Source organism: Oncorhynchus keta, chromosome 15 (genome assembly GCF_023373465.1).
Source record: "Oncorhynchus keta strain PuntledgeMale-10-30-2019 chromosome 15, Oket_V2, whole genome shotgun sequence".
In the NCBI taxonomy this organism is placed as follows: domain Eukaryota; kingdom Metazoa; phylum Chordata; class Actinopteri; order Salmoniformes; family Salmonidae; genus Oncorhynchus; species Oncorhynchus keta.
In genome coordinates, this window is record NC_068435.1 from 46,402,107 (window position 1) to 46,414,700 (window position 12,594).

The 12,594-nt window shown below is 37.2% G+C and overlaps 1 long non-coding RNA gene across 1 annotated transcript; it reads right to left on the reverse strand.

The window, feature by feature from the left end:
• Window positions 1–993: 993 nt before the first annotated feature.
• LOC127907687 (uncharacterized) lies at window positions 994–5,852 on the reverse strand. Its single transcript, XR_008065449.1, has 3 exons — window positions 3,759–5,852; window positions 2,946–2,974; window positions 994–1,737 (listed from the first exon to the last, which is right to left on the reverse strand). It is a non-coding gene; the product is annotated as an uncharacterized LOC127907687 (long non-coding RNA).
• Between the last annotated feature and the right edge of the window lie 6,742 nt (window positions 5,853–12,594).

The window sequence follows — 12,594 nt, forward strand, 5'->3', positions numbered from 1 at the left end:
TACATCGCCTTGGTCCGTACAATTGCCCTTATTTTAGCGCCCCAAAAACGTAATACTTCCAGATCAACTGTAATGTCAAAACCATTGTAAAGCACAATTTCTCCCTTTCCAACAAAATAAATGACATGACCTAAACGCTGCCCGTTTTTTGCATAATTCAAGCAGGCAATGGCGGGTGAGGATGCGAAACTAATGTGTGATAGTCAGGAGGAGAGATGTCGTGTGGGAAAACTGTTTTTTTTTCACTCGATCTGTCCAACTTATCACCTTATCGCCTCTAAAATGTAAATAAAACACTGTAAAGAGTTTATATAATGTGTCATTACATACCTATTTGAAGGTTTGTGTCGAATTTGAATCGGGTTTTTAAGGGCGGTGCTAAAGTGATCTTAGAAGTTAAACAGAGGCCTTTTGATTTTTTTTTAATATATATATTTTTTTACAAGTAAAAAAAATATGTATATAATATATATTATTTTTAATAAATGTATTTTATTCATAATACAAAAATCAACTTACATCAAACATGTCTTGCAAACCAAACTGGTATTAACAATGCTCATACAAAAAATATAAATAAAATACAAAAAATAAACAATTTAAGTGCAATTATATTCACTCTGAAAATATCTTATTATAATGATTCATGAAGATTTTATTCTTTTTGTTATTTTCACTAGGGTCAGTGTGTTAATGAGATAATTAAATTCAATCAGAAAAATTGGTAATTTTGGTGTAGAATTTTGGAATTTTTGTTTGTATTAACAATGCTCATACAAAAAATATAAATAAAATACAAAAAATAAACAATTTAAGTGCAATTATATTCACTTTTGTTTGTATTAACAATGCTCATACAAAAAAAAAAAAAAAATACAAAAAATAAACAATTTAAGTGCAATTATATTCACTCTGAAAATATCTTATTATAATGATTCATGAAGATTTTATTATTTTTGTTATTCACTAGGGTCAGTGTGTTAATGAGATAATTAAATTCAATCAGAAAAATTGGTAATTTTGGTGTAGAATTTTGGAATTTTTGTTTGTGTAGAAAGTATTTGGCAACAAGAATGAAAAAAATAACAATCATTTCAGTGGTTTTGTTATCATTGCAATAGTAACATATTATATATTTTATGTTAAAATTATAGGCAGTGTTCATAATGGTAAATAAGTACCGTGCAAGGTTTTCCCAAAATTCGGACACAAATTTACAAGTTTACAAGTAAGTTGGTTTTGTGAATGAAGAATTTGTCTTATATATTTATTACAGCAAGATTTCTCAAGTAAGCCCACACCTTCCAATCTGAGTTCTGGATAAACTTTGTGATCATTCCCAAAATTAAGATGACTTTTCATAAAGTGTAGTTAGACCACTGGGAACGGCTTTGATCACAGAAATAAACTCTGAAATGTATTGGAAAATCGTTCAATGTTATAAATTGTTCATATGTGAGAATATTACCCTTGTTGTCGAAAATATCAAGGACAAAGTCAATATTCCTTTCATGCCAGCTGGGGTAGAACAATTACTTATTCCTTACAGTTATGTCTGAATTATTCCACAAAAGAGCTTTATGAGGGGAAAAATTGTGCAGGACATATATTTTCCAGGCAGAGGCTTTGAGAATGATGATCGCATGCAATGCTGACGCAAAAAAAATGACTAGGTATCCCCCATTACCACCGTCACTGTCCATTTCTTGTTTTTAAACGATGAGAGAAGTGCTACACCTGGTGGAGAGAGATTGTAAGACAGAAATAGTTGCTTTATGCGTGCTGTACGTTACGACATGACACACCACGATGTAACGGAGGGTCCGTCTTTTCAACTTTTCTCCAATACTATAGAGCCATTACCATGTCAATCAACGCTTGAATAGAAACATAGTTCACACATTTGTACGGAATGGGGTGAGTTTACGTTAGCGGATAGCCCAGAGACGTGACCAGATGAATGAACTCACCAATGGTAAGTGCTTGCCATTCAACTATTAATCAAGTTTAGTTGGCTGTGAGTGAGTAATGTGTGCGTGTTTCTGTGTCTGTCTATCTGTCAGTGGCTGAGTTTATGTATGTGTGTGATGAGGCACAGCTAGCAAGTCTATTAATGCCAAGTGTGTGTGTGTGAGTGAATGTGTGGCTTGGGAAAGAGAGAAGTGGGGTATGTGTAGCCCATGCAACCTAGCTAGCTATGTAGCTAGTAATTTATGGGACTTGTTACTAGCTGTGTACTGTTTGTGTGTGTGTCTGTGTGTTCACCCATGCATTTTAATGAGTGCAGGTTATAAGTAGTTTGTGAGTGTTACAAAAAGTGAGTTGATATTACTTGAAAATGTATTGGCTAGAATAGATTATGACGATGACTGAATGTTAAAGAATTGTATATTGTTATTTGTTTTTCAGATGAAAAGCATCTAGTGCTCATTGCCAAGATAGCTGGTTCCATGAACGTCTGCAAGGAAACAATCAGCTCAAAAAGGAGAAAACAAAAAGGAAACATCAGAGGACATAATTTTTCCTTGATAGTCAGCAAATCTGCAGAGAAACATTCAAATTCCTACACATGTACATTTTCTTAAAGAGGAATACAACTTTATGGTTTCTGTTGGGGCTGCAACAGTATTACAAATGTTATGCGGTAGTTAACCCCAACTGGATCAGTGTCTCGAAATCAGGACAGTTGTTGCTCAATATGTGTTATTTGACTAGAATGGAGTTGTAAACTACAGCCAACTTTCCAGGACATAGAAATGTTTTATATCGTCAAAAAGCTTAAATGACTGTTAATCTAACTGCAGTGTCCAATTTACAGTAAAAAAAAAATACCATGCAATTGTTTGAGGATATAGTGCACAACAACAAAATGCTTTTATCAAGGCAACTGGTTTGATACATTCACCGGTAATGTGAAGGTTTGTGTCGGTAAATAATGTACTTACATTCAGTAATCTTGCTCTGATGTGTCATCCTGAGGGTCCCAGAGATAAAATGTAGCAAAGTTTTGTTTGATAGAATACATTTTTTTTATATCCTAACACGATCCATGTTGTATACAGCGTTTTGCATTAATTCCGACTCTTTCAACAAAACTATTTAAGAAATCTAATCTGCAAAACTCTAGTCAATCCGGTAAATTTCTGTTTCTGTGCAATCCGCAGACACTCTAGAAGGCAACCAAACGTGTTTCATCATTCTACATTATGTATTGGCTACACAACACATCAATTAGCCCATGAAGGTCAGCCATCATTACTCACCAATGAGGCGAGGGGTTTTCACTTCATTGACAGTGTCTTGGCCCAATGACCACCTGTCATTTTGAAACATAGCTAGCTAGATAGCCAATAAGCTCAGCTTTACAGTAGTATGTGAATGCCCTTTGTACGACAAACTAGAGATGTCAAGCTAGAGATGTGCGCAACAGTGTTCATTCTCAAGGGGAAAGCAAACAAGACGCACCGTAGTTTATGTTACATATTAATTATCTTCTTCAATCTTTTCTCAAAACTGAAAAGGTAAAACATGGCTACTAAAATGCTGACCAGACCGCTCACACGTATGTTTATTTTGTCCACCCACACCAGACCAGTTGCCACATCAGAACACGCAGGTTGAAATATCAAAATGAACTCTGAGCTAACTATATTCATTTGGAGACAGAAAATAATTAAATATTTATGGAAATTTAGCTAGCCATCTTGCTGTTGCTAGTTAATTTGTCCTGGGATATAAACATTTGGTTGTTATTTTACCTGAAATGCACAAGGTCCTCGACTCCAATAATTAATCCACAGATAAAAGGGTAAATGTTTGTTTCTAGTAATCTCGCCTTCTTCAGGCTTCTTCTTCTTCTTTGGACTTTATATGGCAGTTGGCAACCAACTTTAATGTGCATTACCACTACCAACTGGATTGGAGTGTGGACCTCAGTTAATCTTTCAATCACCCACATGGGTAAATGCTCCAAAAACCAATGAGAAGATGGGAGAGGCAGGACTTGCAAAGCATCAAGTGTCACAAATAGAACCAAGTTCTATTTTAGGGCCTGGCTACGCAGACGCTCGTTGACACACGCGATCAGTGTTGGTGCAATGATTGAATAACATTTGTGTAAATTAATTTTGCTAATTTATTTCACGACGCGAGCGGTGTGGTCAGCATGTAAGAGTGGAAAAGCTAAATCGAAGACCAAGTATACAAATTTGGATGACATTATTGCAGAAATTGACCGGGAGAGTGACACAGAACTAATGGATGAGGACTCTGAGTGAGCACAGTTCTGATTCCAGCGTGGAAGAAATGTTTTTGGAAGGAAAATATCCACTTTTAGATCAAATATGTTTTTGCTTCTCATGCTAATGAGAATAAATGAGTTTAAATGGTTGCATATAAAAAAAAGAATAATCTTTGATTTCTATATATACAGAGTACATTCGGAAAGTATTCAGACGCCTAGAATTTTTCCACATTGTTAATTTACAGCTTTATTCTGAAATGGATTAAATAAAAAAAGTTCCTCAGCAATCTACACACAATACCCCATAATGACAAAGTGAAAAAAAAGTGTAGAAATGTTTGCAAATTTATTAAAAAAAATCAAAAATGTAATACCTTACATACATAATTATTCAGACCTTATGCTATGAGACTTGAAATTGAGCTCAAGTGCATCTTGTTTCCATTGATCATCCTTGAGATGTTTCTACAACTTGATTGGAGTCCACCTGTGGTAAATTCAATTGATTGGACATGATTTGGAATATATAAGGTCCCACATTTGACAGTGCATGTTAAGCAAAAACGAAGCCATGAAGCCAAGGAATGGTCCGTAGAGCTCCGAGACAGGATTGTGTCATGGCAAAGATCTGGGGAAGGGTACCAAGAAATCGGGGTGGAAGGGAGGTGCCTGAAAACCTGATGGTCGCTGACAGAGCTCCAGAGTTCCTCTGTGGAGATGGGATAACCTTCCAGAAGGACAACCATCTCTGCAGTACTCCACCAATCAGGCCTTTATGGTAGAGTGGCCAGACGAAAGCCACTCATCAGTAAAAGGCACAAGACAGCCCGCTTGGAGTTTGCCAAATGGCACCGAAAGGACTCGACCCATGATAAACAAGATTCTCTGGTATGACTACAAAATGGGAAACCCAGCCGCGATCTCCCCAGTAACGTGAGCCTACCAGACAAGTTAAATGCATTTTATGCTATGAGGCAAGCAACACTAAAGCATGCATGTTCCAGCTGCTCCAGATGTATCTGTGATCACGCAGATGTCTGTGTGATCACGCAGATGTCTGTGTGATCACGCAGATGTCTGTGTGATCATTATTCAGCATTGAAGGTCCCCAAGAACACAGTGGCCTCCATCAATCTTAAATGGAAGAAGTTTGGAACCACCAACACTCTTCCTAGTGCTGGCCCGGCCAAACTGAGTAATCAGGGGAGAAGGGCCTTGGTCAGGGAGGTAAATATTCTAAAAACATATTTTTTGCTTCATTATTGGTTATTGTGTGTAGATTGATAAGGGGGAAAAAATATTTAATACATTTTAGAATAAGGCTGTAACGTAACAAATGTGGAAAAAGTCAAGGGGTCTGAATACTTTCCGAAGGCACTGTGTATATATAGACCTGAGGCATACAAAGTATTAACACAGCCTATGTGTATGTCCGGTTGGCTATGACATTCTGTGGCTGTTTTTTTTATGTCTTATTGCCTATTTGCCCACATATTTAATTATAATGATTGTGTTCCCCATACTCAATATATTATATTTTTATATATGTGTTGTGTATTTGATATATTGATGCAGGGCTCATCCGTAAAAGTATTGATGCAGGGCTCACCCCCTGACAAAATAAAGGTTAAATAAAATAAGTAATAGTAAACTTGATTTCTAACTTAATTTTAAAAAATCCTGAGTAGAGGTAGAGACTCAGATGACCTCTGGGAGCCAACGCCAGAGACCACATTCAAGTCCTCCATCCCCCACTCATTCACACGTAGGAACTGGTTCTTCCAGTCTGACCCCTGCTGCAGTCTCTGGCTCCACACCCACCCCCGCACGGCCAAAATACATAACTGCAAACTTGAATCTGCCTCAGGGCCAAAAGAGCACACATTATGCCACAAAAAAAGATACTATCCCTTGCACTACTTGTGCTGTTACCCTCTGCTTCACAGCAGAAAGAGAAAGCTATGGGACTTGGCATCAGCAGCACAATCTGGTGTAGAGGGCTGTGGGTGTTCTAAATACTAAAATTGTAAATACTGTGTAGTCTAAAACTTTACACACACACTGTTGCCCTGTTGTGGACAGCATCTAAATGATTCCCAAAAAGAAAACTCATGTTTTTTTGTTTTTATCTTTTACCAAATCTATTGTTTTATATTCTCCTACATTAATTTCACATCTCCACAAACTTCAAAAGTGGTCCCTTTCATATAGTAACAATAATATGCATATCCTTGCTACAGGAAGTTAGATTTGGGTATGTCATTTTAGGCAGAAATTGAGAGGTCCTATCCAGAAGAGGAAATAATGAGTAATAAATAGTAGGCTGTATCATGAATAGGAAAAAGAGCAGCGAATACATTGTGCCTTTCAGCACATATTAAAAGCATGTTTTAAAAAGTGTATATATTTTTTTACAGATAAGCTGACTGCAGTGATTAAATTCTATAAGGAAAATGGCGTGGCTTCAAGGAAGAAGAGGTGTGGTGGTCGTCGTCACGCCAGTAAAAGGGTGATGTCTTATGAGGATATTCAGCGAATTGTTCACTTTGTCAAAAACGTTGATGTTCACGCGATGTCGCTCCTAGGATGGATCCCTGGAATTAACAGGGCAGACATCCAGGTGCTACTGACATTTTAGACCAAGTCCTCTGTGTGGCGCAGGTACAAAACTTTTTGATGCGTGATCATGTTGAGTGTTTTCCTAAATCCAACATTCAACATCTCAAGCAAGTGGGCCAGCAGCAAAGACTAACCAATGCCCACACGAATCGGATCCAAATAGGCCATCAGTCATTACTCTCTGGTGACGTGTGTGTGTGTGGTCATATTTTCTTTAACATTTCGAATTGATTTGCTGTTTAGAGAGAACAGAGCTTACTCTGACCCTGTTTAGCTCTCAGCCCCTCCATCCCCTTTCCTGTTTTTATTTATTTTCAGAGGTTTACTCTGTGCGGTGTTCATAAAAATGCAGGTCCTGGGTTTGTGAGAGGGTTGCTTAGGTACATCTACATACTGTATGCTGTACCCAGGGAAAACATGTTTTTGAGTATAGGCTGTACACTTTTTCTGTTACATGTATTTAAAAGAGACGTTATTTAACGTGGGAATTTCTTATGTATTTATCCTCCCTAGTCTTATCTTCGAATGTAATCTGACATGGAAAAACAACAGGGCAAGGGCCAGAACCATATGTGCAAGGACTACACGGGGTGCGGACATTTGTACATGCATGTGCGCGTACACATGAACACAAACACGTGCACACTGCGTGTAGTCCTCGCACATACTGTATCATGGCATGAACATGTGCGGTGTGAGTTTTTCGATGTCATACATATGTATCTGCATGTACTGTACATGAGCAAATAAGTGAATGTAACCAATACATTCTGATGCTTGTATGTGTACACACGTATGTGTGCACGCATACACATGCAAATGTACACATATACGTGTTTGCGGACAACTATGCAACAGACACTATGTCTGCAGTTTTGTATTAAGTAGATAGTTGTTAGTCATTATTTGAATAAATGTCTTAAGTAACTGCAAACTTTGACTGCGTTTTTCTCAGAATCACACTCAGCATGTAACGGTGCGCAACTCACTTGATATTTGGAGTAGAGAGATCATGTGGGTTTCATTAGAAAGCTCAAATTTGCCTCTTTTCAGCACTGTATAAAAATCCAAATGTGTTTTTAGGGTCAATGTGACTGATTTATGATAGAGCAAGTCACATACAGTATGTTAACATATATCACAAATTAACAGTTAACTTTCCCTCTCCATCTTGACAATCCTCAGTTCACTCAGAGATGGTATGTATGCTGGTTGATGGCACCCGCAGGCCTGTTTGAGGGACAACTGGACAAAACATATTAGAATTTTTGGACTTCAGCTGAGACCCTCCTCCTCCTTTACACATCCTGTTAGGAAACCTCCTTCTTTACACTTCCTGTTAGGCATGATGCTCTCAAGGGGTGTCTCTTCAATTATCTAATGTCGTGTGGTATTACCTATAGATGACCCTTACAAGCTTTCAGATTGCTTGCCTGTGAATGTTTGTCCACATAATCAGACTATTTACATGTTACATGGGTCTTTAAATACTGTCTCTCTTACACAATTTAAATAATTCAACTGCCCCATGCTTTCAAATCAAAATCAAATGTATTTATATAGCCCTTCTTACATCAGCTGATATATCAAAGTGCTGTACAGAAACCCAGCCTAAAACCCCAAACAGCAAGCAATGCAGGTGTAGAAGCACAGTGGCTAGGAAAAACAATCTAGAAAGGCCATAACCTAGCAAGAAACCTAGAGAGAAACCAGGCTGAGGGATGGCCAGTCCTCTTCTGGCTGTGCCGGGTGGAGATTATAACAGAACATGGCCAAGATGTTAAAATGTTCATAAATGACCAGCATGGTCAAATAATAATAATCACTGTAGTTGTCGAGGGTGCAACAAGTCAGCACCTCAGGAGTAAATGTCAGTTGGCTTTTCATAGCCGATCATCTCTTTCTCTCCATGATATATTAGGGGAAGTTGTTTTGCTGTTGGCACTGATCCCATGCTGCCAAAATCAATTACTTCATCCCTCATACTAAACTTTGCTTGCTCTTGTTCAACTACCCTTTGATTAAATCCATTTAATTCAATGTATACATTTTCTTCAAGTGTGGCTTTTACTTATAGTTGACAAATGGCACTTGTATAGAGGGGTGTGGGGGGGAAAGAGTGGATAGATGGGTGTACATAGGTTTAGTTGAAGAAACTCCCTCCCCTCCTTCTCTTGATAAGAAATTAACATTCATGTAATTGATCCAAAATCAAATCTAATGTGATATTTTATAAGTTACAAGCTAAGACAAAATTAGATTTCAAGATGTTACTTTGTTTTCACACATCTATTCACTACTGGCCAAATGCATTCACCATCCACTTCAGCAAGCATTTCCATTTTTTTAGGCCTGTTTTAAAATTAAGGTAAAGCGTTTTGGATGAAGTATAAAAACATGTGACAGGCTGTATTATTCTACTTATGGTACTGTATACACAAGTTATTCAATATATTTCTAATCTGACAATAGTTGGAAATTAGTATCATTAATCCTACATCAAGTCTCAAATGGCTGAATTGCGGTGTATTTACTGAATAACCCGTGTTGTGCAATTATTATTCACCAGATGGCAGTAATGTGAGAGGTCTATTAACCTTTCAAGTACTGAGCGAATGTCAAAATTAATGAAATTCCCTGAATGTTGAGCCCCCAACTCCTGTTACTCACTCCATCTTAAACATATACAGTTTGGCATGGGGCGCATGTCCATGATTTATAGACAATGACACTTAAATTATTGGTTGGAGAAATATTCTTTATTGTTTCTCTTCAAAGTATAGCCAAGAATCCTGAAAAAAAGAGAATGTTGTATTGAATAGCCCATTCGGTTTGCCAACAATGCCGTACTTTGACAAAGTCGAGTGTTTGTTGTGCATAAAACAATGTAACTTGTTAACCATGTTTCTATCGCGTATAAATCTGCCCCTTTAAAAGTACATACTCTAGCAATGTGAAATATATTATTATAATAAAGACCGAAGTGTTGGTAGAGTATAACCATATCACTTAACCTACCTGGTGTGTTTGTCTGAAGCGCCACGCTAAATTACTTCCTTGTTGAAATTGAAGTGTGCATTACGCTTGACGTAAATTAGTCTACGAATCATTGGGGAACATTTATCGGTTGGCTGGAATAATCAAAGTGATGAATTATCCCGGGGGTGAATAACTTAATGAATGCGTATTGTGTGACTTAAAGAAGAAAGTATGGTACAAGTTATTGAAGTGTATGTTAATGTAAAACTGTCGTTTAGGATGGTATATGTCCATGGGAAATTACGCATCTATGGTAGAAATGTGCTTTGGAGCTATCAAGATGGAACATTCCTAGCTTGAAGGGAGTTCCTGGAAATAGTATTTAGGTACTCAGTTGTTGTTTTGTTTGTTTTATGCCTTGGGGAAAGCAGGCTGAGTTTGAGTAATAGGCAATAGTTTATACTGATGATTTTTTTCAAGTCCTGATTGTTATTTTCTGTACAAAGTGTATTGGTCAATTAATCCTGCACCTGTTAATATTGTAAATAAAAGCCTCTAAGAGAGGTGAGCACCAGAACATCCTGTCTCCTCACTGTCCGATCCACGGCTTTGGATTCTTCACCACACAGTTGAAGGTCTGGTCTGAATATTCCTTTTGATTGCACAAAAAAATAAAGATTCAAGAGGCAAAGGCCTGAGGCTACAGCCCATTAACAAATGACTAGCCAGACCACCACACACACCTGTATCTGTGCCCCCACTTACTTACACACATACAATTCAAGGAAGAGCTAAGTCTGTATTCACTTGGGGCCTGATTCAGACTTAGGATATTTACACCTTTCCAACACACTTCTCAGTAGTTGGTATTCAGACTTACCTTATGCGGGTGTGATTCCCTTGCATCCAGTAGGGGTTTCAGTACATTTATCTAAAGCAATCCCTTGAAATTTGGTGTACCTTTTAATTTGAAATTTCTCACCAGACTCACTGGAACATATGGAGAGAACGGTTCAGAATATTCATGAAAGAATGAAAGAAAGCCATGTAGACCTAAATACACTTATATTTTTGTTTCCTTTTTAGCACCACGTGGATTTAAAAAGACTCTGATCTTGTATGTTATTTACAGTTCGGCAACTATTTATGAATAATAATATACAAAACTGTTTTGGACAGCCTTTACGTACACAATATATCGGTGAATCAAAATATACAGTGGTTTGATTCATCCTGAAAGTTGCTTTATTCAATTGTTCAATCCAATGAATATTGGAAGGTGAAAAAAGTGCACAATAGGGGTTCAACGGTAGTCCTTTAAATCAACCCTAATAATCCTCTCTAATCATGGAACTGTGATGACTACGGTTCAAGTCCAGCAGTTATGAACCATGCACCAGGCTCCAGGTTTAAACTGTTATGTATGGTCTGCATTCCGTAATGATACAAATAGGCTGCATGTCCAACATTATAGCACAACTTGTAATAAATTAGCCTAATATGATCCACTAGCGCTAGCAATCCTCAGGAACAACAACATGAACGTGACAGATGAAAGAAAGCTAAACTAACGATGTCATGGAATGATGCAAAATGTAAGGAAACTAAACACTAAAACAACAGTTGTAAATGTATGTGGGTATAAATGACTGTGGCTACCGATTGTGGCTAATATTTAACATGATACAAATTGTAAAAAATAAAGTGAAAAGTCTGGCCATGTAAATAAAATATTATAATCAACTCAGTAGATTTGGCGCTATACTGTCATTTGTGCATGGCTACAGAAGCCTATAGCTTGGGTCTCCAAATTTCATCCTTGCAAGTTATATTTGTCTCCAGCTATCATAAGATAAAATATATCAAAAACAATTGCCATTTATATTTAGAATCCCCTTAACTAAATAGCTTACTCAAATACCTTGCTCTTATCGATAGCTCTTATCAATTTGTAAATTACAGTGCATGGAGAATAGTGTTATATCTATCTGAAAAAATAAAGTAGAAGTGACAAGTTGCTTGGCCTTATTCATTGTTTCATTGCACGTAAGGTGGTGGAACTATGAGGAAATTAAGTCTAGGTCAAAATATCTGTAGACTCCTCCGCCATAACCTTAATTTCTTTGATCGCCACCCAAATCGAATAGCGGGTGAGTAGCATGCTATTCTCATGCTTAAGTTAATTGTCAGAATATGCAAAGAGACAAGTGCATAAAAAGGGAATTCCATTCCATTTCCGTGCGCTTAACTCGGGTATGAATTCCCCCCCAAAGTGTCAGGGCAACATTGCTGATCTAGGATCACTGATCACCTCTATGTGATCAGTAGATGCAGCTGCTGTTTCAGCACTGAGGACCGGACACCTGAACAACTTCTCATTATAGGAAAGGTCACATGTCATAAGTTATTGTAGCGATGACACAATTATCTTAATATTGAATTGTGTCTATTGATTACAATTTATTTCAGGAGATATCATTCTGATTCAGACTCTTCGCACCTGTTTCTTGGGCCAAAAAGAACAATTGTTTTTTTTTTCATGCCCACGGCTATCTATATTATCCAAAGTATTGATAACCAAAGAAATGTGTGCTTTCATGAATATAAACAAAGATTTTTGGCATTCTTATCAACATTTCAGAAAAATGCTAATTTAATTAAGTTCAATTACATGTAATAGCTTTTAAAATCCTCTGGATCACAGTAGTGAGCTGTTAACCATTTTAACCATGTTAACCATTTGAGACCTGAAC